General features: G+C 40.6%; 1 long non-coding RNA gene across 3 annotated transcripts in view; it reads left to right on the top strand.

Moving 5' to 3' along the window:
- The window catches only part of LOC134365263 (uncharacterized), a 48527-nt gene that overhangs the window by 3319 nt on the left and 19802 nt on the right, over positions 1–25406 (top strand). For all 3 annotated transcript variants that reach the window (XR_010021979.1, XR_010021978.1, XR_010021977.1), the window contains exons 2-3: positions 2011–2082; positions 12714–12822. This is a non-coding gene — a long non-coding RNA (uncharacterized LOC134365263). The remainder of the gene's footprint in view (positions 1–2010; positions 2083–12713; positions 12823–25406) is intronic.

Raw genomic sequence — 25406 nt, 5'->3', positions numbered from 1 at the left:
TACCTCCCAAGTCAAAGATGGTGACCTCAAACTTTCCTTGACTCCGGTCAGTTTTGGAAAATCCACCAGTAGGAACTACATCTTCAGGGCACTCTCCTTGGATTCCCTTTGCTGTTGCCATTTTACCAGCATTATCAAGTCCCACCATCATAAGAGTCTCCTCCACTGCTTGAAGCAGCTGCGATAATTGGCCATCAGACTGAACATCCTTTTTCTAGTAAGTGATCTCTTTAGGAAACCAATTTTATTATGATGTGTTTCACCAAGAAGCTCAAGTTTTGGAAGTGTAGTGACTTTGGGGATTCCCCAGCTGACAGGAGAAGGAGGTGGGGGTGGTGTTGGACTCTTAGGAGCAGAGTCATCTGTATTAACTGGTTCTATAGGTGACTCCTTTTCATTCTGTTTCTTAGTTTTCTTTTTACCATTATCAGAGATGTACTCATTTTCTTTGCTCTTGAGAGCACGTAGAGGACTCTGGAATTGTAGCTTGGTCCTTCTGTCCCTTTCTCAGCACAGGCTTCATTCCACCTTCTTCCCCCAGCCCTTGGGACTCTGGGGAGAGGATGACTCATTACCTTATCAGCCGGGCGGACAGTGCTGGGGCAGAGGGGGCAGAGACAGAAACACTCCGGCACAGGCCCAGGCCCAGGCAAGCGCCACCACTCACCTGAGGAGGTGCAGGAGACTGGAAAACGGCAAGACTCGGCTGTTGATGGTGGAGAACTGCATACAGTGGATGCTACCCAGAGCCTGCCTGTGGTAACTATGTTGAACCATTTGAGGAACTATCACACTGTTTTCCCAAGTGGCTATGCAGTGTTTACACTCCTACCAGTAGTATATGAGGATTCTGATTTCTCTACATCCTTGCCAACACCTGCTATTTGAATTTTTTAAACAGTATCTCATTGTGATTTTGATTTGCATTTCACTTATGATATTGAGCATGTTTTCAAGTGCTTATTGTCCATTTGCATATTTCTTTGGAGAAATGTCTATTGAAGTCCTTTGTCTATTTTTTTTTTTTTTTTTAAATAGTTTTATTTATTTATTTATTTTTTGTCGTTTTTTCGTGACCGGCACTCAGCCAGTGAGTGCACCGGTCAGTCCTATATAGGATCCGAACCCGCGGCGGGAGCGTTGCCGTGCTGCCAGTGCAGCACTCTACCAAGTGCGCCACGGGATCGGCCCAAGTCCTTTGTCTATTTTTAAATAAGGTTATTTGTGTTTTTATAGAAGCCTTGGTTTTAATCAGTACATTGTTGAAGAAGACATCTCTTGTTTTTGTCTGCCTAGCTTTGTGTTTCTTAGATCTGACGTTCTGTACTCCTTTTGGGCCTCCTGGGGCTGCCAGTCATAGAAACCTTCCCACTGTAGCCACAGTGATTGGCCTAAAGATGAGCAGGTGACTCAACTAGAGCCAATCAGAATCCTCCAGTGGAATTTTATCTATAAAGAAGCTCTCCCTCAGTTTTGAGGACCTAAGGATGTGTCTTAGACACACTGTGTCTGCCAGTGGAAGAGTTAGAAGACAAAGATGCAAGAATTTGTTTTGGGTGTTTTTTTTGGTGACTAGCTGGTAAGGGGATCCAAACACCCATGACCTTGGTGTTACCAGCACCAGAGACACAAGAGTTTGAATAAACAAAGGCAGAAAATGGAGAAAGAGAGAAGCCAAGTCACTTGGAGCTATTGGGACTGAGGCCATCTCCTCCCCTAATTTGCCTTTATGTAAGTGATATGGGTCAAATGTGTCCCCTAAAAGTTCATGTATTGGAAACTTAATCTCCATTGTAACAGTGTTATGAGGGTGAGAAATCAAATCATGGTACTTGAAAGGTGGAGCCTTTAAGAGGTGATTAGATTGTGAGGACTGTACCCTTGTGAATGGATTAACCCATTCATGGAGTAATGGGTGTGGTTCCGATGGCTTTATAAGGGAGTGAATGAGCAGGTTAACTCTCTCTTGCTCAGTCCATTCTCACCATATGACACTCTGTTTTGCTATAGATAGTCATCGCCAAGAACAAAGCCCCCACCAGATGAGACCCCTAGACTGTTGACTTCCCAGCCTCCAGAACTGTAAGAAATAAATTTCATTTCTTTATAAATTACCCAGTTTCAGGTATTCTATTATAAGCACAGAAATGGACTAATACAGTAACAGAGGCAAAACTTTTACCTCTGTCCTCTTAGGATTTTTCCACTGGGCTTGAGAATTAAATTGACATAAAGATAGATTAAGAGGAGAAAAGCAAACAAATTTATTTAATATAAGTTTTACGTGGAATAGGATTCTTCATAAGGAAATGAAGACCCAAAGATGCCATTAGTATTGAACACATATAATGACTTGGGTGAAGAGTAGTAAATTGTAAGATTGTGACAAGGCAAAGGGGCTTGGGCTAGGGTAGTTAGTTGGATAGAGAAGTGACTAGGAAGATAAGGGTTAGTTTAAAATGGTTTGTTTGTGCAAATTTCCTTCAGCTTCAACTTTCTGTCCTTAAGGATAAGAATGATACTTCCCTTCTGGTATAGGGAAGACATCCTTCACAGGGGCATCTCATCTTCTGGTCTTAAGAAACAGAAGAGGCTGACTGGTTAGTTCAGTTGGTTAGAGCATGGTGTTATAACACCAAGGTCAAAGGATCAGATTCCCATATTGGCCAGCCACAAAAGCAAAACAAAACAAACAAACAAAAGAACCAGAAAGGCGAGAGTGATCTTCTTGCACCTGATATTTTTCAAGTGCCTTTAACATAAAAGTCAATATGCCAGAGAGGCATATTTGGGGATGGCATGTTTTTAATTCCACTAGTAATTTTTTTTTATCTTAAGCTGGTTTGAGTTGGATTTTCTTGCAACCTAAAGAATAAGTCTTTATGGGTCCTGAAAGACTTGATCCAAATCCCTCAACAGGGGGAGCTCTCACTTCAGAGAATGAGGTCATGTTTCAGTGGGAAGATGAATTCCATGTAGTATGTATCTGGAGATTTAGTAACATTGATTTTAGGAGTGGACACCACAGAAGTTTCTGTGCAGTGGGTAAGGGCAGGATCAGAATGAGCATAGCAGGAGAAGGTGGCTTGTTATCACTGTGAGGTATAGCAGTGGGGAGCAGGAGTCTTGAGTGATGTGGATTGCAGAGATCAGTGGGGATTAGTAGTGAGCACCTGCAGCAATCACAACAACATGGCAGTCAGTTGAGTCTTAGCAGCAGCTGCCCCTTCTTAGGATAAGGCTGTGGCACGGGCAGCTTCTGGCTCTGTGGCACATTTGGCAAAAAAAATTAAAAAAATAAAAGATGTTGGTAGGCCAGGTAGGACCAGAAAATAGGAGAAAGGAGGTAGAAAGATTCCAAGATCCCAGGATGAATATAGTCCCTGTCATTCCCTGTGAGTTTTGTAGGATTTGGGGGGGAGAAAAAAACCCTAAGGTTTTCCAATTGTGGGCATTAGAACCAACCACTGAGTTGTGGGAGTGATGTGGAATTTAGAGTCAGAAATTCTGAGTAGTGACTCAAACTAAGAATATTATGGAGTGTTATCTAGGTCTTGATTTCCCAACTCTGCTTACTGAAGAAAAGACTTAAAATTGGGGAGTAGGAATAGGGACCCATGAGCCCTTGAAGTTTGCCTCTGAGCATTAGTTTTTTCACTTGAGATGCTTACATGGGCTCAGCAAGTGATGAAAATGAGAAATGCTTGCTGGTGGGAACTGTGGCAAACTGGGTAGCGCCAGCTTCTGTGTCAAAGGGGCAGCTGCAGTGTTGCCATGCAGGAATGCAAGCCTCATCTACCAGAGCTTCCAAAATTTCAAAAGAAGCCAGATAGCTAGTTTTTTTTTTTTTTTTAATGTGAAATCTCCTAATCTTAAAATGTTGGCAATTAATTTACATGAAATTTAATAGTATTCAGGCCAAACACAACACTCACAGGCATCTGGCCTGTGGCCTATCAGTTTGTGACCTGTGATTTATATTGTGATCTCTGATCTACTCATGATATCTCTAAAATACATTCAGCTCCCAATTTATGTAATTCCACATGCAAAATTCTTTGAGTTTTCAAAGTAATTCTGCCACTGCCCCCAAGGCCTTCTTTCTCAGAATTAGACTATAGGTTACTAGGAGATTCACTGGGATTGAAATTATGGCTGTATCCCAACATTTTAATGTTGGCCGTCTAAGCTGTATTTCTATCAAGTTCTCTCTGATGTCTAAATCTTTCCTATATAGATAAGTCATTTGTTTTATCATTCTCCTTTGGCTTCAGTTTTTCCTCTCTGAATGTAGAATTACTCTAGATTTTAAAAAATACTTTTGAATAGGAAATAGCCTCACATGGCACATAATTTAGAAGATACAAATATTATATACTGTGAAAGATAATTCTCCCTTTTTCCCTCTTCTCAGTCATGTAGAGCCCCTTCCTGGAGGCAACCATAGCCTATTTGCAACTTTTTGCATATCTTTCCAGATAAATCATATGCACATGCATACAGACATTTTTTTTTTTTTTTTTGCACAAAGTGGTAGCATATTATACACACTGTTTTATATTCCATACTTCATGTTTCCCACTTTAGGGTATCTCTTAGACATTCCTTCATATTGATATTTAAAGAAAATCCTAATTCTTCCACTGTATGAATCTGTCAAGTTTCTTTAAATAGTCCTCTGTTGCAGTACATTTGGGTTGTTTGTATTCTTCTGCTATTATAAATAATGCAGAAATGGATAATCTTACAGGAAGTAATTTTGCTCATGTATATCTGCTCTGACCCAAATTAAAATATTTATTTATTTATTTATTGGCCGCCGGCTGGTACAGAGATCCAAACCCTTATCCTTGGTGTTTCCAACAGCATGCTCTAACTAAGTGAGCTAACTGGCCAGCCCAAAAATTCTGTTTAAAAGTTATTCTTTTGCACTTTCTTGGATCACTCACTCTTGGGAAAGCTAGCTATATGTCATGAGACACTCAAACAGTATTACAGAGAGGTCGACGTGATGAGGAACTAAGAGTTCTCTTGCCAACAAACTGCACTAACCTGTCAGGCATTTGAGTGAGTCACCTTAGAGACAGACCCTCTAGCCCCAGTCAAACCTCCAGATAACTATAGTTCTGCCAACATCTTGACTACAGCCTTATGGGAGACCCTGAGCTGCAATGACCTAGCTCAGATGCTTCCACATTCCTGACCCACAGAAACTGTGTGAGATAATAAATATTTATGTTTTTAAGCTGCCAAACTTTGGAATTTGTTAGACAGGAATAGATAACTAATACAGAGAATGATGTGAACAGAGCCATGTATTAGGAGGGTAAATCTATATGGGGGCCTAGGGAGAGAGACTTGAAGCAGGGAAATACTATAGGAAACAAGTACAATAGTCCAATCAAGAGGCAATGGAGGGTTGGGTTGGCCAGTTAGTTGAGCCGGTTAGAGCCTTATAACACCAAGGTCAAATGTTCAGATCTCTGGCCAGCCCCTCTCCCCCAAAAGATGCAATGGAGGTTCTATGAATAGAGAAAAGGATTAATGAGAGAAGTAGAGGGGAAAAAGAAATATGAGAGACACGAAGAAAGAGGAGGATAGTTCTAAGGTTTCAAGCCTATATGAGGCAGGAATAAAATAGGGACAAGCCCCAGGGAGGCTGCTCATAAATATTCAGACCAGATCAGCACTGCCTTAATGGACTCATAGTGCACTGGCATCGGCTTAACCACCCACCCAATCAGCATGCTACACCATTGCACCTGCGCACGAGGAGGAACAAAATGGGCAGAGGAAGGCCATTTTTTTGGCACAGGACAGAGGAGGTAGGTCGGGGATGCTTGTGTTTCTTGGGAAATGCCTGTGTACTTCCTTGGCGTGTACCTTCCCTTGGTAATAAAACCCTGTTATGTCTGTTTCTCTGTCCCTCTCTTCTTTTCCTTTTGCCAGCCCCATGGAAGATTACTCTTTCATGGACATAGAATCTAGATCTGCTACCCGATAACATATGTAGCTAGGAAGATGGTGGTAATGTTATAGAAATAGGGATCAATGGAGAGAGAAGCAAATGAGTGGGAGAGAAATAGTAATATGCAGAGTAATCGTCTAGGGTAGATATTTTTCTTTTTACTCTTTTGGTACATATGGACCCTTTTTTATTATTTAAAAAAATTTTATTGAAACATATTGATTGTACATATTTATGGGATACAGAATTATATTTTAATACATGTATACAATGTGATGATCTATTTAGGGTAATTAGCATATTCATCATTACAAAACTTATATTTTCCCCAGTTAAAAATTTGAGGCTCAAAAAAATTCAGTGATGGTCTTGAAGCCATAAAGTTATGACTCAAATTCAGATCTTGCATCAAGTCCAGCATACTTTACATTTGGACATAGGAAATTTGAAGTCCAATGGAGATGTGCAGTGGAGAGATAAAAATTTGAACCTAAATGAGAGTGAAAAGTGCTAAAGACATAGATTTGTAGAGTGATTAGGTAGATGGTAGATAAAGCCATAACAAAGAATGAGATTGTCAAGAGAGAGAACAGAGAGCACAAAAGTAGTAGAAAAGAGAGAAGGGACGATGAGATACCTGGAGGAGACCCTCAGTGGAGCAAAGCCATAAGACTGAGGCTGGCACGAGAAGTAGGGATACATCTTAGAAAGAGAGCAGTTTGCTGAAGTGGGAGTGAGAGAACTATGTGCAATAATAAAAATGCATGAAGATTCATATGCTTGAATGGCAATATTTTCCAAAAAATGACTGATTCAGAGCATTAAATTCTGTTCCACCTTGAAATCACCTTTCAGCTATGAATTTGGTCATACTGAGTGGCATCTTCATTCTTCTGATCATTTTTTTGACTCTGTTGGGTCCCTTCTAGTTGAGCTGTATTACCAATTGTGAGACATCAGTTGGAGACATTCTTGCCTTTGAAACAGAGTAAGGCTAGGCCTGTGAACCAAACTGACTCCATTTTCCCTACAGAGGATACTTTGTTACTTTTCCACTCCTCAGTCATGAGACCCCCAGGACAAATGTTTACCCCACGGCCTGCCTTGAAAAAATAGACTGAGATAAGAGAGGAAACATATTTACTGAGTTGCAAAACCCCTCCCCAAGTCTTGTTTACCATAATTGTAAAAGTTACAGGTTAACCTTAAGACCCTTTTAGGAATTCCCACCTGCACACAAAGCTTCAAGGTGACCACTACTACAGTGATTCTCCTGGGGTGATGATGATGAACACCACTGCCATCTTGGCCCTACTGAGCATGCACCCAGGATGCAACCAGGAAGAACAGAATGGACCACCTCCAGTGATGCTGGCCTGCACCCTTTAATCCCTTTCCCTATAATAAGACCTTGAACAGCTCCCCGCGGGGGGCTAGCTTACTTTACCCCCTATGCATAAGTCTATCTCCTCTTTTAATAAAGCGTTGCTTGCTTTACTGTTGGGTACATTGTTCATTTCTATGACTTTGGAATCCAAGAGCCTAATTTAGTCACTGGCAAAAATTGGAAAGCTTTGGGCACCAGAGAAGACTCTAGCTGCAAGAGGCAAGTGGCCACTGGGACTATTTTGCTCCCATGTCTCTGCTGCTGGTCAGTCTCTCCTGGAGTCCCTGGCCTAAATTGACAAGGCAATTCTTTATTCTCTTTTACTTTCCTTTTTTTCCTTTTTCATCTTCTTTAACGTGACCAGTGGACAACTACAGCGTAAACTCCCCTCACCCTGTGAGAAGCTGCTCCCTCTGGCTGGCAGCAGCTTGCCCTGGTGGGTGACTAGCACAGGGGGGAAGGCCAGTCCTACACCGTGAAGACATTGCTTGAGTAGGTTCCCCTAATGGAGGGTGCATGAGAGTGGTGGAGATTCGCTCCCACGCAGCACGGTGACTGGAAATCCAGAAGCCGCTAAAATTCTCTTTACCTTTCTCTGATTTTCTGAGTCCTCTCCTGCTGTTTGGTTGGATTGTATCCACCACTATATAAGCGCACCCTGGAGGGCTCCCAGCTATGCTGTGTTTCTGATTTTCTGAGCTCTCTTCTGCTGTTCTGTATATAAGTGTACCTGGAAGGCTCCTGACTATGCTTTGTTTCTCTGATTTAAATCTAGTCAGTACTTTTCTTCTTTGTGCTGACGACAGTGGGGAGATCTGCTTTTACCAATTACTATCTCAATTGATGTAGATCAATTACTATGTCAATTGAATAGGTTGACCCTGCCAATTGGAACTAGGATAAACTAGATCCCACTGCTCTTCTTTTCTCTTTGTTTGCTTGGTTAGACATTTAGATGAGTACCGGTAATCTGAATAAACCTTCCAATCCTTGCACCAACTTTTGGACTTTCAGGTCATTTTGAAAGAAAGCGAGATAAAACACCGGGTACCAATCAGGCTTTATTAAAGAGTCTGCCAGGCTGTCCTCAAAGTGGAGGGCAGCACCAGGCATCCGGGTGGGAGAGCTTAAATAGGCTGTAGGGCGCCAGGGCTGGCTGATGCAATTGAGCAGGAGCATTACACTAGTGCATAAGCTCCACCTGGCTGATGCAATCAGGGTGAAAGGTTTTACCCATGCAGAAGTAGAGGAGTTTCTATTTCTCAGAAACCACAAGGTTTCTTGTAAGGAAAAGGCTGGCAGCCATTTTGTGCTCAGTGTGTGTAAAATGGCACTGGTCACGTCCAAGATCCATCACATTTATTTAATGCGAGAGGGCAAGCTGAGCCTTTTCTGTTGGTAATACCTTGAGGTGTTGCCATCTTGTTTTGGAAAAATCTGGATAATCAGAGAGAGGCAAGGGATTACAAGCCAACTTGTCTCCTTTGTCTGCTGTTTTCTTTACTTTCACCTTTTTGAAATACACACACACACACACACACACACACACACACACACTCTTCTTTTGGTTGAAAATAGAAATTATGTCTCTAAATTTAAAAATACTCTTTTGCAATCCAACCATCATCTCAATTGAGCATAAATCTCTTTGATGAATTGCCAGAGGTACACTGCTTGTGACAGTATTCTCAGCCAGACAATATTTCAGTTGCTTGCATTTGATCCATGATTAGCAGGAGAGCTGCTATGGTCTGAATGTTTGTGTCCCTTACAAATTCATATGTTGTAACCTAATCACCAATGTGATGGTGTTAGGAAGTGAGGCCTTTGGGAGGTGATTAGATCATGAGGGCAGAGCTCTCAGGAGTGGGATTAGTATCCTTAAAAAAGAGACCCCAGAGAGTTAGCTAGCCTCTTCTACCATGTAAGGACACAGGTAGAAGGTGCCATCTAGGAATCAAAAAGTGTGCTCTTGAAAGGGACTTTAGCCAGAAAAAACATCTTTGGGGTAACTAAGACCAAGCAGAACATTTTTAGCCAGACTTTAACTTGGAAACTGATAATTATCAATTCCTTGAGGTTAGCAGAAGAATTGAGAGACTGCTGGAAGATGAAATCACTATGTTGATTTACTTCAGAGGGGGGTGCACCTACAATTAAGGACTGAAACTGGGTTTCTTGTTTTTCTTACCAAAAGGAGAGATAAGAGAGAGGCAGACAGCCTAGCTGGTTGTAAACTGCCCCTCTTACTTAAAGGAAAACTGCATTTGTGCTAATTAGAAATCCAAGTCAGGTATTTTTATGATGTCTGACTAAGGTTGTTATCCTTGAGCTCTCCCTAGGAGATAAGGACTCCAACCTCACATCAAAGAGTCGAAGCTGACCACAGACTGTGTGACGCTGAAGTTTCCAATCCATCACAGGACCCTAACATTTGACTCAAACCACCTGCTGCTTCCAGATCCTTCCTCCACTTTTTCTTAGAACAAAGACCCTTACCTCATCTTCCTGCCTCTTCCCCTTTATATACCCCAGAACAGGCATCAGAAGGTGGGATGATTTTAGCCAGGTCATCCCCCAGATGCCAGTTATCTGAATAAACCTTCTAATCCTTGCACCAACGTCTGGATTTTCTAGTCATTTGTTTAATGCGAGAGGGCAAACTGAGCCTGGTCTGTCAGTAACACTCTTACCAGACGTCAAATCTGCCAGCACCTTGATCTTGCATTTCCAGCCTCCAGAACTATGAGAAATAAATTTCTGTTGTTTATAAGTCACCCAGTCTATGGTATTTTGTTATAGCAGTCCAAACAGACTAAGACAGGAGCATATCTCAATTCTAAATTTTTAGTGGCAATCACAATGTGCTTGATCTTTTCTTTCCATGGGGCAGGCATTTCCACCAGGTTCAAAGAAAGCCCCTGCAAGACTGACTGTGAAACAGCTGCAGCTGTAGCCCTTGGCATTCCTAGGGAGGAAGGGGTAGAGGCAAATATCTAAGCTTCACCTACTCCTTAGACATTGTGAGGCTTTAGGAGAGTAAAAACTAAAAGCTCTTCCCCTTAAAAAAGTTCAAAGACTCTTTGAAGATACAAAAAGGAGAAAATCTTTGCTTGGTACTTTTCCTGGATTCTCTGTTTCAACAGATTGAGTGTTCAGGTGGATGATGGATCTTGGACGTGACCAGCGCCATTTTTACACACACTGAGCACAAAATGGCCACCAGCCTTTCCCTTATGAGAAACCTCCTGGTTTCTGAGAAATAGAAACTCCTCTACTTCCGCGTGGGTGCAACCTTCCACCTGATTGCATCCACCAGCCTTATCTTCCACTCCAGCACCAAACCTTTTCCCTGGACATCGGCCTTCCTTACGGTCTACATGAGCTCTCCCACCCCCACGCCTGGTGCTGCCCTCCATTTTGAGTGAAGCCTGACAGATTCTTTTCCTTAATAAAGCTTGATCAGTACCCAGCATTTTGGCTCACTTTCTTTCAGTAGAAAACTTCTTTCTTAAAGGCAGGAGATAGGCTGTAGGGCTTTCTCTCTGCCAAAGAAAAAAGTAATAGTTAACAGAAGTAGAATCTTGTGAACGGGAAAGACAGCAAAAGAGCTCTTAGTCGTGAAAACAGTTGTTAGGAGAATGATAACCATTTGGTAAGTAAGGTATAGGATTGATAACAATTCAGGTGGGTGACATTAATTATAAGGAATTCTGACAACTCAGGTGGAAAACCTAAACATAGTGTCCTCTTCAATTCAAAGCAGTGCTACTTTTCAAAGCTGAGTAACTGTTAATATATATCTGCATAATGACTTTCTTTTTATTCTCTAAATTGTCTCTAACTAATTGCCTTGGGATATCTCTAGTGTTTCTTGTTCTCCCACCACCACCATCCCAGCTCCATTGCTATGTAAGAAATTAGGTAATTAGTTTTTTCCAAGAACAGTGCCAAATGTATTACAAGGTGTTTTAAATCTTGGATTAGCAAGAAAGTCTACTGATACAAAATATAGAATCAGATAAAAAAGTCAGAAAACATTCTGGCCTCTTTTGGTTATAGGGAGTGAAGACACGGAGGGGAAATTTGGGGGAAGCTCTAGTTTTCTGAGGAGATAGTCTTGCACCAGGATATTGTCTGACTCTCATGACATGAGGCTGGCATTATCTTAAGATTCTGCGAACCAAACATTTCTTTTATTTGCTCCTAGTGAGGCACATAAAGTCAGCCCTCCATACCCATGGGTTCCACACGGATTCAACAAACCACAGATCAAAAATAAATGGAAAAAACCTTCCTTCCTTCTTTACCTCCCTCCCTCCCTCCTTTCTTCCTTCCTCCTTACTTCTTAACTTATCTTTGTAAGAAAAAAATTGGAAAAAATTAACATAAAAATAATAATACAACAATAAAAAATACAGATTTAAAAAGCAATAAAGTATAATGACTATTTACATTGTATTAGGAATTATAAGCAATCTAGAGATGATTTAAAGTATACAGGAGGATGTGTGTAGGTTATGTGCAAATTCTATACCATTTTATACAAGGACTTGAGCATCCATAGGTTTTGGTATCTGTGTGTGTTGGAGGGGGGGGAGTCCTGTCACCAATCCCCTGTGGATGGTGAGGGACAACTATATACTGAAGCAAGGAGAATGGGTCCTGGAAATGGCATAAAATGATTGAAGGCTAAAAGCTATGGGACCCGATAATCTGATACTCTCTAATATAAATATAATATTCTTTTCTTGGAGGAAAAGCATCTTTCTACTGTAAAGTTACTTATTCCCCTCTTCCTATACTCTATTCTTTGGAGAGAAGTCACTAAACACAGCTTATACTCAAGGGATGAAGAGCCAAACTAAGCTCTATCTCCTGAAGTGGGGAGTAGTTATATCAGTGATTTGGAAATCTGTCAGGGAGATCTATCTCTCCTCCTTCATTTATTTATTTATTTATTTATTTATTTATTCATTCAGTCTTTTACTTATGTCAGTATGGATTCATGGATATTTATTTTATACTTTGGGTTTCATCCAATATGAGAGGTATTTCAATGCTTTGACATCTGAGGCCTTGCTGCCTCTCCCAGGGACAGCCAATTCCTAGATACAATGAAGAACTCTCCTGTGAGTGCACCTTTCATATGCAAGCCAACATCATATGCAGAGCCCACATCCCCACCACCTCCTCACTGGGCTCTCACACTCAGGGCCATTATTCCCCTGCCCTAATCACTCCAGGGCCAGGTACCAGACAACTAGGGACAACCCTTATGCCCCAGAGCCCACTGAAATCACTCAAACTAGCCAATCTTAAACCCATTTGCCTTGCTTCTTCCATTCCTTCCTACAGAAACCACCATAAAGGCTCTTGCCAACACTTTCCTTTCGCTCCTGACAAACCCTGGAGCTTCCCTGTGTGGCCCCTGCATGGAACAGTGTGCCCTCTCATCTTAGGAACTGTGAGTAACAAACTATCTTTTCAACCATCTCCTTGATCTGTTGACCTTCCCCATAGCCAGATAATAAAACCAACATTTTAAAAGCAACTACTAGAGCATACTGATAACATCAAAGTCAAGGATTTGGATCCCCTACAGGTCAGTGGCCAAAAAATAAATAAATTGATTTAAAAAATAAATAAGAACTACTTATTTTTGTTGCTCAAATTGTTCTAGCTTTGGCTATTAAGGGCACCAAGATATGCCACCCCAAAATATGCCACTTTAACATAAGGATTATTTTGAGCTACAGGCACTTGAGAACCAGCAGATGCAGGAAAAGCTCTTTAGCTCCCTCTAGCTGCCCCAAAATAAAGTATAAATTTCTCCTTTGGAAAGGAAATTTACTTTTATAACAAAAGCATTTTATTTCATTTTATTTTATTTTTTGGCAGCTGGCCAGTCTGGGGATCTAAACCCTTGTCCTTGGTGTTATCAGCACCACACTCTAACCAAGTGAGCTAACCAGCCAGCCCTACTTTTATAATGGAAATTTCCATTTGTAAACATGTCTCTGTACCAGGAATAGAGGAACTCTGGGAGATAGCTCTTATCAGCTGAGTGACTTTTATCTGCATAACAAGAATACCCTAATTTACCATATATTTTCTTCTCCCTTTCCCAAAACTTGTCTTCCCCACCTAGAATCCCCAAACCCTTTTTCCTTTGTTTAGCCTAAGATGGTACATCAGCCTCAATCATCTGGCTGCCTCTTTGAGCCATATTGTTTTCTTTGTGGCTCCTGTGCACATGTTCATAATTAAAATTATTTTTTTCTCCTGTTAGTCTGTCTTTTATCAGTTTGATTTGCAGGCTCCTGGCATTAAATCTAGCAGGGTAGAGGAAAAATACTTTTTCCTTCTCTTCAGCTGCTGGGAGCTTTGTTAGGTTGGCTCCTATGTCCCTTTGACATGCTCCCAATCCTCTTGAGTTTTGAGCACTTCTTTACTTTCTGGCACTACAAGATGTCCCAGCTCATCTTATATATTCCCTGCCCTATGCCTAAAATCAGTCATTTCTTCAAGAAGCCCTATTTTTTTTTTTTTTTTGCTTTGTTTTTGTTTTTTAATTGGAGAATGGCACTGCCACTGGTTTTTGTAAATAAAGTTTTTTTGGAACATAGGCATGCTCATTTATTTTCATATTATCTATGGCTGTTGCTTTGCCTCCCACGGATTTGTCACCCCTTTTCCCCTGGGGACGGAACCGCCAAAGATTACTCAAAGCCCATCTCCTCTGAGCAATGAGAAGCCCTGAAAAGGGGTTCATCTCCCAGAACCCTCAAGAGGAGGTATTCCTTCCATTTGAGAAATTAACCATGAATTGGGGTTCTCTTCCCGCATTTATTCTCCAGACCAGGAAGTTACAGGAAGAGAACGTAGGTGGGGTTTTTTCTAAGTACAGTCTAACAAGTTTAACAATAGAAGCTGGTAACATTCAGTAAGACAAGCAAGGTGACATTCTATAATGCAATAAGTCGATCCACTAACAAAAGCTTGATTTTAGCAAACATTCTTTTCTTACAGCAATTTCCCAGTATCTTTACATATCAATCAATAACCTGTCTGTCTTTGAGCCAGCAACCTTGCTGTTACAATTCTTTATCTTACAACAGAGACTATAGCCTGGGGAAAATTTCCTGTCCTTTGCAAGGTCAATATTTGAAACTGCAAAGCTTTGGAAAACCAGGCCCTGTGAAGTGCATTTGCTTTATGCATACTCCACTTATGGCTGCTTTTACAATGGCAGTGTTGAGCAGTCATGGGAGACTGCATGACCTGCAAAACTGGAAATATTTCATTTCTAACCCTTTACAGAAAGAGTTTGTTGATACATCTTCCAATTGGAGGTGCTTGTTGTGACTATTTTTATAAGAATACAGTCAATTCTTATAGAAGTCCAAAACATGAACCAAAGTGTTCATAGAATCTGACACTAGAAATCAATGTCACAGTTTCTTCCATGGCTTTTTGGTTTTTAGGCTTTTACTGTGCACTCCTCCATTACTTTTCTATCAGGTGGTTCTCACTGCCTCCTTATGTAGACTGCCACATTGTGGGGGAGAAATCTCCCCTTCTAGCAGGTTGAGAGGGAGGAGATTTATAGTAAAGAAGAATCTAATTACGGCTGGCAATACCCCCCTAGGTTGGTAAAGAGAGCGATACATACCTCTGGTTATATAAGCCAGGCCCAGTGGCCGGAGGGGGGGGGGGAATGCAATTCTTTCTCAATACAATTACTCTGTTGCAACTCATTAAATTAGTACCACTTTCAGGAAGAATATTTCTTCTTTATATGTGGTTAGAAACTGTTGCTGAGACAAAACTACTCACTTTAAAGAGGTGTGCCTTCCTTTTCCCGTACATTTCTGAAGGTGTCAAGTACCTATAACTTTAGGGCTTCTCCTCAACCTCCCAGAGTCAGCGTCACTAAGCAAAGTGCAGCCTCTGAGGTGCTCAAATTTGAAAGCCACTGCAAAAGGCAAAAAGGGAGAATGTCCTTTCCTTATGAGGAGGGCAAGGATTCCCCGAGGGAGAGAGTGGGCATGGGGACACCTGACCAGGGGCTTCAAAGAGAGGTTACACTAACTGGAGAGGGCTTGAAGAAGGCGAGAAAAAGTCAGCATTTACACTGGACTCCTTCCTTTTGAAGACCTAGTCTGGAAGGCTTTCCTTGGTGTACAGTAGAATAAAGAATAACGTGAAACACAGTTGCAACTTGACCCCTTGGTGATGAACATCTGTGCCTCACTCATAGTACAGTGTGTGTCTGATCAGGGAAGAATGAACAGTAAAGATCCCAGAAAGGAGCAGTAAGTGCTCTTCAATCACTTAGTGGGCTCCAGTAAGGAGAGGACAGGAAACACACCTGCAGTATCAGGGTACAGTCTCCAAGCATCAGAGTAGTCAGACCGCTTCTTCCTTAGGGCACAAAAGGAGGGATCCATACTGCTTTGCCCACATACTACATATTTACATGCTGAATAAAGGCTCCGGTAGGGCTGCCAGTTTAGCAAACAAAAGATACAGGACACCCAGTTAAATTTGTATTTCAGATATACTAAAAAGTTATTCATTCATTATTTATAAGTATGTCCCATGAATTATTCTAAAAAAAAAATTTTTTTTTTGTTTTGTTTATCTGAAATTCCAATTTAACTGTTCTGCATTTTATCTGGTAACCCTATGCCTGGACCACATTCTACTTTATAACCTTTCAGCTCATGGAGCTACAAGACACTTCCTGCTTGGTCTCCTGAAGAGAGAGCAAAAGACAGGGGCAGAAAAAGAGAAGACAGGATTTGCCCAGTTTTCCTTGCTTGGGAAAAGCCCTCTGTAACAGGCCGTGCTACTGTAGGAGAAAGGTAATAACCCCCATAGATTTTTACTTGGAATGGACCCCTGTCTTTTATAAAACAGATTAACAAGAGAAAAACAAACAGAAGTACATTAACCTGTATATTTTCATATGTGAAAGAGATCTTCAAAAAGTTCATGGAAAGATTTGTATTATCTTTTAATTCTATTTTTTCCACGAACTTTTTGAAGTACCCTTGTATACATGGGAGTAGTTCTCAAAGAGGCAGCTTTGAATTTCTATAGGATCTTCAATAAAGAACAGCAAATTTTTAGATAAGTGAAAAGACAAAGGAAAAGGACTTTGAGTCTCCACAGGTGGCAACTTGGGGTAAGGCAAATAACTGGCAGATAAAGGCTAGTTAGAAAAGCTTGTTCTTGCAAATTCCTCTGGTACCATCTCCATGCCTAGAAGGTTCTAATGCTGTCTTCAGTAGTTAACCTCTGTTATTCCTGGTAGAGATGTATCTTTTGTCTATGTAAATCTATGTTCTTCTTTTAGGCAAATAGAGGAAAGGCAGAGAGCTTTCTTGCATCTGTTTCTTAATTGTCTTCAGCTCAGCAATCCCTTATCTTTTGGGGAGGCATATTCTGGTCTCCCACACTAGGCCAGCATTCATATGGCCCTGTCCTACCTCTCTCCTTGGTCTGAACAGTTGTGGCCATGGTGATCGGTTGTTGGGTGGGTGGGGGAGGGTCAACAAGCAACAGCCAAACAAACCCAGTTTGTTTATGCAGACAGAAGGCATTTCTATGTGTGAATAAGTTCCGTGCACACATGTCTACTGGAAGGCTCCCTCTCTCCAGTCTTCATCCTCTCTTCCTCCTCTGCCTCAACCCAGAAGAGGCTTCTCTTACGTCAAGTCAAAGCTGGTCCCTCTCTTCTGTGAGTCTCAAGTCTCCCAGATAGAAATCTTAGGTTTCTTGGCCTACTTAACCACCTCCTGACACTCACCCCCTGTTCCAATCAGGGTGACTTTCTTGCCTGCTTCCTTTTCTGCACTTTTGCTAATAATATCTTAGCTATCTAAAATGTGGTCACTATTTTTCAGTGTTTGTCCAGATCATTCAAGGTTTAACTGAAGTTCCTCAGGTCTTTTCCCACTCCAATATGTCTTTTTCCAAACTTTATAATTTGTCCTGTATACTTAAGCACCTTAGAAGTATAATTGGCCGATGTTTTTCTTTTTTAAATTGAAAATAAATATTATAGCACTAAGTTTTTTTCAATCTCTCATGCCAATAACATAAGATGACTTTTGGAAATTTTGAGTAGCCTTCCAAACTTTATAATATACGCAGTAGTTTACATGGCTGCTGGCTGTCCCATTTTCATGTCCTTCCAGGTTTTGTGATCTGAGAAGCAAGACCTCTTCTAGCTCCAAATAGCAACAACCCAAAAGGATGATTAATTCAGTTTTGAAACTATAAAACTGATAACTGAGCTCTCGGCCAGTAGTAACATTCAGGGGACAAATTAATTTAAATTATACTGATTTTATTTAATTATAACTTCTTTCATTTGAGTGTCTGAATGAATTTTATAATAATCAGATGGCTTGGAATGGCTAACATGGGATTATTGTTCTTTTCAAAGAGGAATACATTGCGTCTTGGAAGGATGAAAAACAAACAAAAAAACCAGCCCTAATAACATTCATTGGCCCATTGCCTGGGGAAAGTAGAGACGTTTCAGCCCTGTGTCTTATACTCTCTATAAGGGAGGCTTCTAAAGTTCAAAATTTCAGAGGATTTTTTAATTGGAAGATGATTTTAGGATATATAGTTGCTATGGTCTGAATGTTTGTGTCCTTGCAAAATTTATATGCTGAAACTCATCAATCTGATGATGTTAGGAAGTGGGGCCTTTGGGAGGTGATTTACGACATAAGGGCAGAGTGTCCTTGTAAAAGAAGCCCCAGAGAACTGCCTGGTCCCCTTCCAACCGTGTGAGAACACAGCAAGTAGGTGCCATCTATGGAACAGGAGGCTGCCCTCACTAGACATGAAATCTGCTCGTATCTGATGCTGGACTTCCCAGCTTCTAGAACTGTGAGAAATACATTTCTGTTGTTTATAAGCCACCCAGTCTATGGTATTTTGTTATGGCAGCCCAAGCACTAAGACAGTTTTATTTGTTTTCTTTTCCCAGTGTTTTCAATGAAAGTCTTCACATCTTTTCAGGAATGAGGCAGAAGGGATGCTGTTTAAATGGAATGAATACACCCACATAAGAAGGGATAAATATTCTGCTTCCAAATCTGTATGGTAGATTTCCCTGCCAATGTTTTGCTTTCCCACCAGCCATAGATCTCTGCTTGTGTCCTTGGTTTTAAAGGTGCCTATTCTCATCTATGTAATTGCTGTGAACAGATAGCAATTCCAGTATTACTGCCCACATAAGAGGGAGGTGAAGCAAGCATTCTCCTATTATTTTACTTTGCCAGCAAGCTTCTGACTCATAGAGCAGTTTAAGAAAAGTGTTTTCTTCTGAGCTATATATTTAATTTTAGTATTTCCTTGTAATGTATTCCTTGAAAACAATTTTTAACAGATAATATTTTTACATAGTTCAAAAATAAAAAATGTAAGTTTTGAGTAAAAAGTCTTACTCCCACCTCTTTCACTTTTTAGTTCTTACCACCCCATACCCAATAGTAACTAGTTTTATCAGGTTAATATATAACTTGCATAGCTTTTTAATATAAATGTAAACATATATATTCTCATTTAACCCTATTTAAAACCAAAGGCAATATTGTTCTAAATCTTTTTTTTTTTTTTTTTATAGCATTGTATCTTAAAGATCTTTCATATTGGTAAATAGGGAGCTTCCATTTTTTTTTTCTACAGGTACATAGACTTCCATCAAATGGATATACCATATGTATTTAATGAGTGCTCTATTGATGTATGTTTGGATTAGTTTCAATTTATTATTCTTACGAATAATGCTGCAATGTTTAATCTTATACATAAGTCATTTGTTACATGTGCAAATACATCCATAGGATAAATCCCAGAAATCGGATCAATATGGTTAATAGTTAACAAATTTGCCATTCTTGTGTTTTTTTGTTTGTTTGTTTGCTTTTTGGTGGCTGGCCAGTACAGGGATTGAACCTTCAACGTTGGTGTTATCAGCACCATGCTCTAACCAACTGAGCTAAGTGGCCACCCCTCTTGTGGTGTTTTCTTAAAGCAGTACTACCCTTCTTCTCTTGGCAAACTCATCCTCATTATCCAATACCCGCTTTAAACATTCACTACTCCTTGAAGACTTTCCTGATCCCCTTTCCGAGGATAATCGCTTGCTCCCACCTCTGTGCTGTCATTGCCTCATATTTGTACCTTCATTATAGCTCTTATCTCTTTGTACAGAGATCATTTATTGGTATGGCAGTCTGTTCCACTGGTCTATGATCTTGAAAAGCAGGGATATGTCTGCTGTATTTTTTGTAATCCCAGGACTATGGACAGTGCCTAGTACACTGTAGATGCTCAATACAGATGGCTGGCTGGATGTATATTCAGATGAATAAATGAATACAACCAAAGACATCAATAAGACTGGAGTAAATTCCAAAAATTATGGTCCAATGGAGAATCTGGGACAAATTTCAATGTTAATTACTGGTGTGTATTGTTATGCTTAAGTATTTGGTTTGGCTGGGTTCGTTGACTGGAAGAGAGGATCTAGACCAGAAGCAGGACACATTGAGTTCACATAAGTACTGGAAAGATTCATGTTCGATGCATGCAACAGAAATGGATCTTTCATCATTTAAGCAAAAATTAGACTTATTGTGGAAGCTTAGAATGGAAGACCTGAATAGCCAAGTCTTAAGAAGCATGGTAACAGGGTCAGTTTTTCAGAAACTGGGAGAGCTTGTGAGCTTCTCTGTTGAAAATTGTGGGATGTGACTCGGCTCTTACCATTTTCTGTCTCATTAAGTTTTCAAAATTCTCAGGAAAGAATCTGATAAGTCAGCAGCCTTTCCCTTGGATCATTTGGACATAGCTAGAGGACAGGGTGGGTAACATAGGCATGGCCTTTGGGAAATCATTATGTGCCAGGCAGCCATTGTAACTTTTGATCACTAGAGGTGACAAGGTGACAAGGCATTGGGCTTCCTGTCAGGTTTGTGTGGTAGAGTAACAAGGAAGCCAGGAAAAATAGTTAGCAGGTTAGTAGGACAGGAAATCAGATAGGAGAGCAAACAGAAGTCCAGCCATCAAGACTTGGGCAATAGGTTAGGATTTGACTGGCAGCTAAATGTGAAATTGGAGTCATCTGAGCACATCTGGCCCCAAGTCAAGATTGGCTCTGGCCTGATAAGACTGTTGTTTCAAAATATAAAATCTTTTAGCCTAGAGGTAAAATACAAAAATTACTGGATATTTAATCAGTTTTATAAATACATTATTAATTTGGTTATATTCTTTCTGTGTTAAGTGTTCTACTTAATCGTCAAACATGTTTTATTTTTTTTTCAAAAAGGTAAAATCTATTTTTCATATTTTAAATAATACCAAGTTCAATAAACGCAATGTTTGTACATTAAAAAAAAAAAAAGATTGGCTCTGGGAACTAGAAGAAGACAGATCCTGGCCTTCAGAAATGAGTGGGGAGCCACTAAGGATGGATGTTGGGAAACGAGGTTTTGTATTAGAAAAGACTTTTATGGATAGAAAGTGAGACAAACATTTATGCACTTGAAATTAACAAATTTGGAGGTAGAAGCATTGCTTAGAAGAGAGGAGAGAGAGGGCTCAGCAATATAATGGTAGTCTGGAGGTCAAAGCTCCTGAAATGGATGAAAAGATCTTTATAGGAGTGGATATGTCTAATATTCATCTTCAGAGTGTTAGATTTCTGTGATTCTGTCCATTTCCCCAACTTTGTCTGCTGTACACATAACCAACCTGATATGTACTGCGTTCCAAGTTTTATGTATTAGTAGCTTGATTCCCACTGTGACTGTTAATAGGGTGGGAAATCCTTTTGGGAAATTATGGTAACTGGAAGATGGGGTTTGAAGAGGTGATTATACTGTAGGACCATGCCTAGTGAATGGATTAAAAACGGTGGTCATGCACGTGATTCTGAGGGCTTTAAAAGGAGAACACATGAGGAGATTAGCCTCTGTCTGCTCCACCATTTCTCCTAAGTGAGACCCCTGGGTCACATTGCCACCACTGAAGTCTTAACCAAGTGTGTTCCCTGGACTTTGGACTTCCCAGTCTCCAAAACTGTAAGCAATAAATTTCATTTTCTTACAAATATTTCTTACAATACCCAGTTCCAGATATTTTGTTATAAGCAATAGAAACAGACTAATACAGAAAATTGATACCAGAGAAGTGGGCTGTTGCTTATAACAAATACTTGAAAATGTGGAAGTGGCTTTGGATATTGAGGAGAGGCTGGAATAATTTGAAGGAGCAAGCTAGAAAAAGCCTAGTTGCTAGTGGGAGTTTAGAAGACAAGAAAACCAGGGAAAGTTTGGAATGTCTTAGACTGGTTATGTGGTGGCAAGCAGAATGCTGATAGAAATATGGACAGTAAAGGCCATACTAAGTTGATCTCAGATGTAAAGGAGAAAGAACTTATTGGAAACTGGGGCAAAGATCACCCCTTGCTATAAAATGGCAGGGAATCTGGCTGCATTTTGTTTATTCCCCAACATTTTGTGGAATGTGGAACTTCATGGAGCTGACCTAGAGTATTTGGTGGAAGAAATTTCTAAGCAGAAAAATATTCAGGAAGCCACATGACTACTTGCAATGGCCTATGCTGAATTATGGCAGCAAATGCATGAAATAAGGCCAAAATGTGTAATTAAAAATAGAGTGTAAAGATTTGGAAAATGTGCTGTCTGGCCATGTGGTAGAGAAGCAGAGAGCATTTTCAGGTGAACAATTCAGTAGTGTACAACCATTGGCTAAGGACAATAGTGCAGAAGAAAGAGATTGTCAAGAGAAGGGAGAAAACACCTTGAAGGCATTTCAGAGATCTTGGAGGCTGCATTTTCCATTACAGGCCCTGAGGCCTAAGGACACAGAATGGTCTTGGGGAACAGGCCTGAGACGCCCTACATGGGCTTACTGCCCAGGATCACCACAGGATGCTGCTGCTCCCCACACCAGCATACCAGTTGCTTCAGCTGCTCCAGGTATGGCTGGACCTGCAGCTTTGGAAAATACAAACCAGAAGTCTTGGTGGTGCCTATGTGGTGTCAAATCTGCAGGCTCACAGAATGCAAGAGCTGTGGATCCTTGGGGGCCTCCACTGCAATTTCAAAGGATGTATGAAAAATCCTGGGGGCCTGGGAAGAGATCTGTTGCAGGGGCAGATTCACCAGACAGCCTTCACTACAGCAATGCCAACTGGCAAAGTGGGGTCAGAGTTGCAATAGAAAAACCCCAGCAGTGCCATGCCTAGTGGAGCCATGGGAGTGGGATGGCCATGGAGACCCCAGAATTGTGGAGTTGCTAGTGTGCAGTTCCAACCTTCAAGAGCTAAAGTATCACTTGAGACCAGGAAAGGAGCAGAGCTGCCAAGGACTTAGGGACTCAACTCCTGCACCAGCTTGCAGAGGATGTCAAGCATGGAGTCAAGGTATATGATTCACCACCTTTGAGATTTAATGCCTGCCCTGCTGGGTTTCAGACTTTTTTGGGACCCGTTACCCCTTTATTTTGGCCTATGTCTCCCTTTTTGAATGAGAATATGTACCCTATGCTTTTCCTACCATTGTATCTTGGAATAGATAACTTGTTTTGATTTCACAGATGGGACTTTGAGACTTTGGTCTTTTACGTTGAAACAAGTTAAGACTTTGGGAATGGAACGGATGTATTTACCTGTGAGAAGGACATAAACTTTGGGGTCCAGGTGTGGAATGATATGAATTGTGCCCCAAGTTTTATGTATTAGTAGCTTGATCCCTGCTGTGACTATTAAGAGGGTAGAAAATCCTATTATGGTAACTGCAAGGTGGGGCCTTGAAGAGGTGATTAGATTGTAGGACCATGCATGGTGAATGGATTAAAAATGGTGGTCATGGGCATGGTACTGAGGGCTTTAAAAGGAGAGTACATGAGGAGGTTAGTCTCTCACTGCCTCACCATTTCTGCCATGTTAGACCCCTCAGTCGCTATTACCACCAACAAGGCCTTTACCAAATGTGTTCCCTGGACTTTGGACTTCCCAGCCTTTGAAACTGTAAGCAATAAATTTCATTTTCTTACAAATTACCCAATTCCAGGTATTTTGTAATAAGCAACAGAAATGGACTAATGTGCACACTTATGTGAGTGTGTATTTTTGTTTTTGGATGGTGGATGGTGGAGGTGAAAAATAAGGAAAAGGACTAAGTTACACATAAATTAAATTAATTTACTGGAAGCAGAAACTATTATTTATCAAGTGCTTCTGGGTCCCAGGTAATATACTGGGTACATGTGATCTTCTAAACAACTCTAGGGACTAGGTGCTATTACCATCTCTATTTTAGAGATGATGAAACTAAAGCCTAGAGAAAATACATTACTTGTACAAAGTTATCCAAGAAGCAAGTGGTGAGAGTAGGAGTTGAATTTGGATTTGTCTGTCTCCAAAACCCATTTCATACCTGTGGGAAAATGGCCTAAGTGATTCATTTTCAAGAATAGCTTAACAAGGGTTACTTGCGTAACTTGTGGTGTGATAATCCCTGAAAGTGCACTTTCCCTAGGGTGACTTCTCAAGATGGTGGCTGGTCACTCTGTTCTTTTAACTTCCTGGTTCTTCTTCCTCCTCAGGATTTCTGGCGGGCCTTTTTTGTGGGCTTGTCCTGAGCCCACCCCTTTCCACCAGAGGGAAGGGGACAATAAATGCCATAAGGAAGTAATAAAACTTAGACGACATTTGGGAAGATTGTATACCCTATGGTACTCAGCTAATGAAGAACTGGGGGAGGGACTTGTGCACTAGGGAATAAATTGCTCGATGTAACCGTTTTGGGTGTGCCTGTTCATCAGACACCTGATCTTGCAAGACTGCCATTAAAGTCTTGCGTCACTGTACCTCGTGTCTCCGTGTCCATCCTTTGGCATGGGACAGGTGAGGGCATTTTTCATATTACCCAGTTGCTTCTCTGTATGGCTGCCCATGTTGGACAGAGATTTAGTCACTGGGACTATGAAAATCTGGAACTAGTAGCAAGTTGTGCTTTCTCCTCTTCTTTGTCTTCTTCCTCCTGAGTTTGTTTTTGTCATTAAAATAATTTGTATTTCACAAGCAAGAGGAATTTACTAGATAAATATAAACATGGCAACTTATAATGTGCTCAGCATTATACCTTATGAGGTAGATTGATAGTCACATCATAGAAGGCACTTCTTGACTATATAAAGCCAGGCTAATTACTTAACCTATCTGTGCCTCCTTCATTGTCTCCTTCATAAAATGGAGTTCATAGGCTAGTGTTATTAACTAACAGTCACACCTTCATTTTTGACCTAAACTGAATCATCCATTTTTTTTTTCTTCCAGACTTGGATCTTAACGATTTTTGCCTTATTCCAAAAATATACAAAACTTCATAAAATAAAAAAAAAATTATAGATAAAACAAAAACAAATAAAACCTCTGAAGGCAACGCTATTATAGAAATTTCAAAATACTTCCAGCAATAATGTTGTTATACAGTCTCCCATGGAGATACTTTTGAATGGGACAATATTACTTTATCATTACAAGTACTATAAAACAGAAGAAATAACATTTACCCTCCCCTAGTGGGCATCTGGATCCAGAAAGTTGGGAGCCCAGTAAAAGCCTCAGAGAGATGGCCAGAGAAGTATTTCCTAGCATAGACACACACATGGGGAATTAGGGCACAAAACATTAGGGTTGACTAAGTTTGGGGATCAGTTCTTAATTTCTCTAGTAATTAATCTTCACAGATACCCAATGTTCCCAGAGGCTCGGTGTCCTTTGTCTGTTGTCCCCCACCCCCGCCCCCTTGTCTGTTGAACTCTACCTGTCATGTTGCCTACTTCTTTTGGAATTTGCCAATAGGCTCCCTCTTCCCAGCTTAGATAGATGCCCTTTCCTATCTGGACATTAGTGAGCAGCATTCAGTTTCTGTCTTTTCTCTCCATAATACCCGATTGCTAATTTCAGGTTTCCCTAAATTTTAA

This window comes from Cynocephalus volans, chromosome 16, assembly GCF_027409185.1.
Source record: "Cynocephalus volans isolate mCynVol1 chromosome 16, mCynVol1.pri, whole genome shotgun sequence".
In the NCBI taxonomy this organism is placed as follows: domain Eukaryota; kingdom Metazoa; phylum Chordata; class Mammalia; order Dermoptera; family Cynocephalidae; genus Cynocephalus; species Cynocephalus volans.
This window is presented reverse-complemented; position numbering and strand designations above follow the sequence as displayed.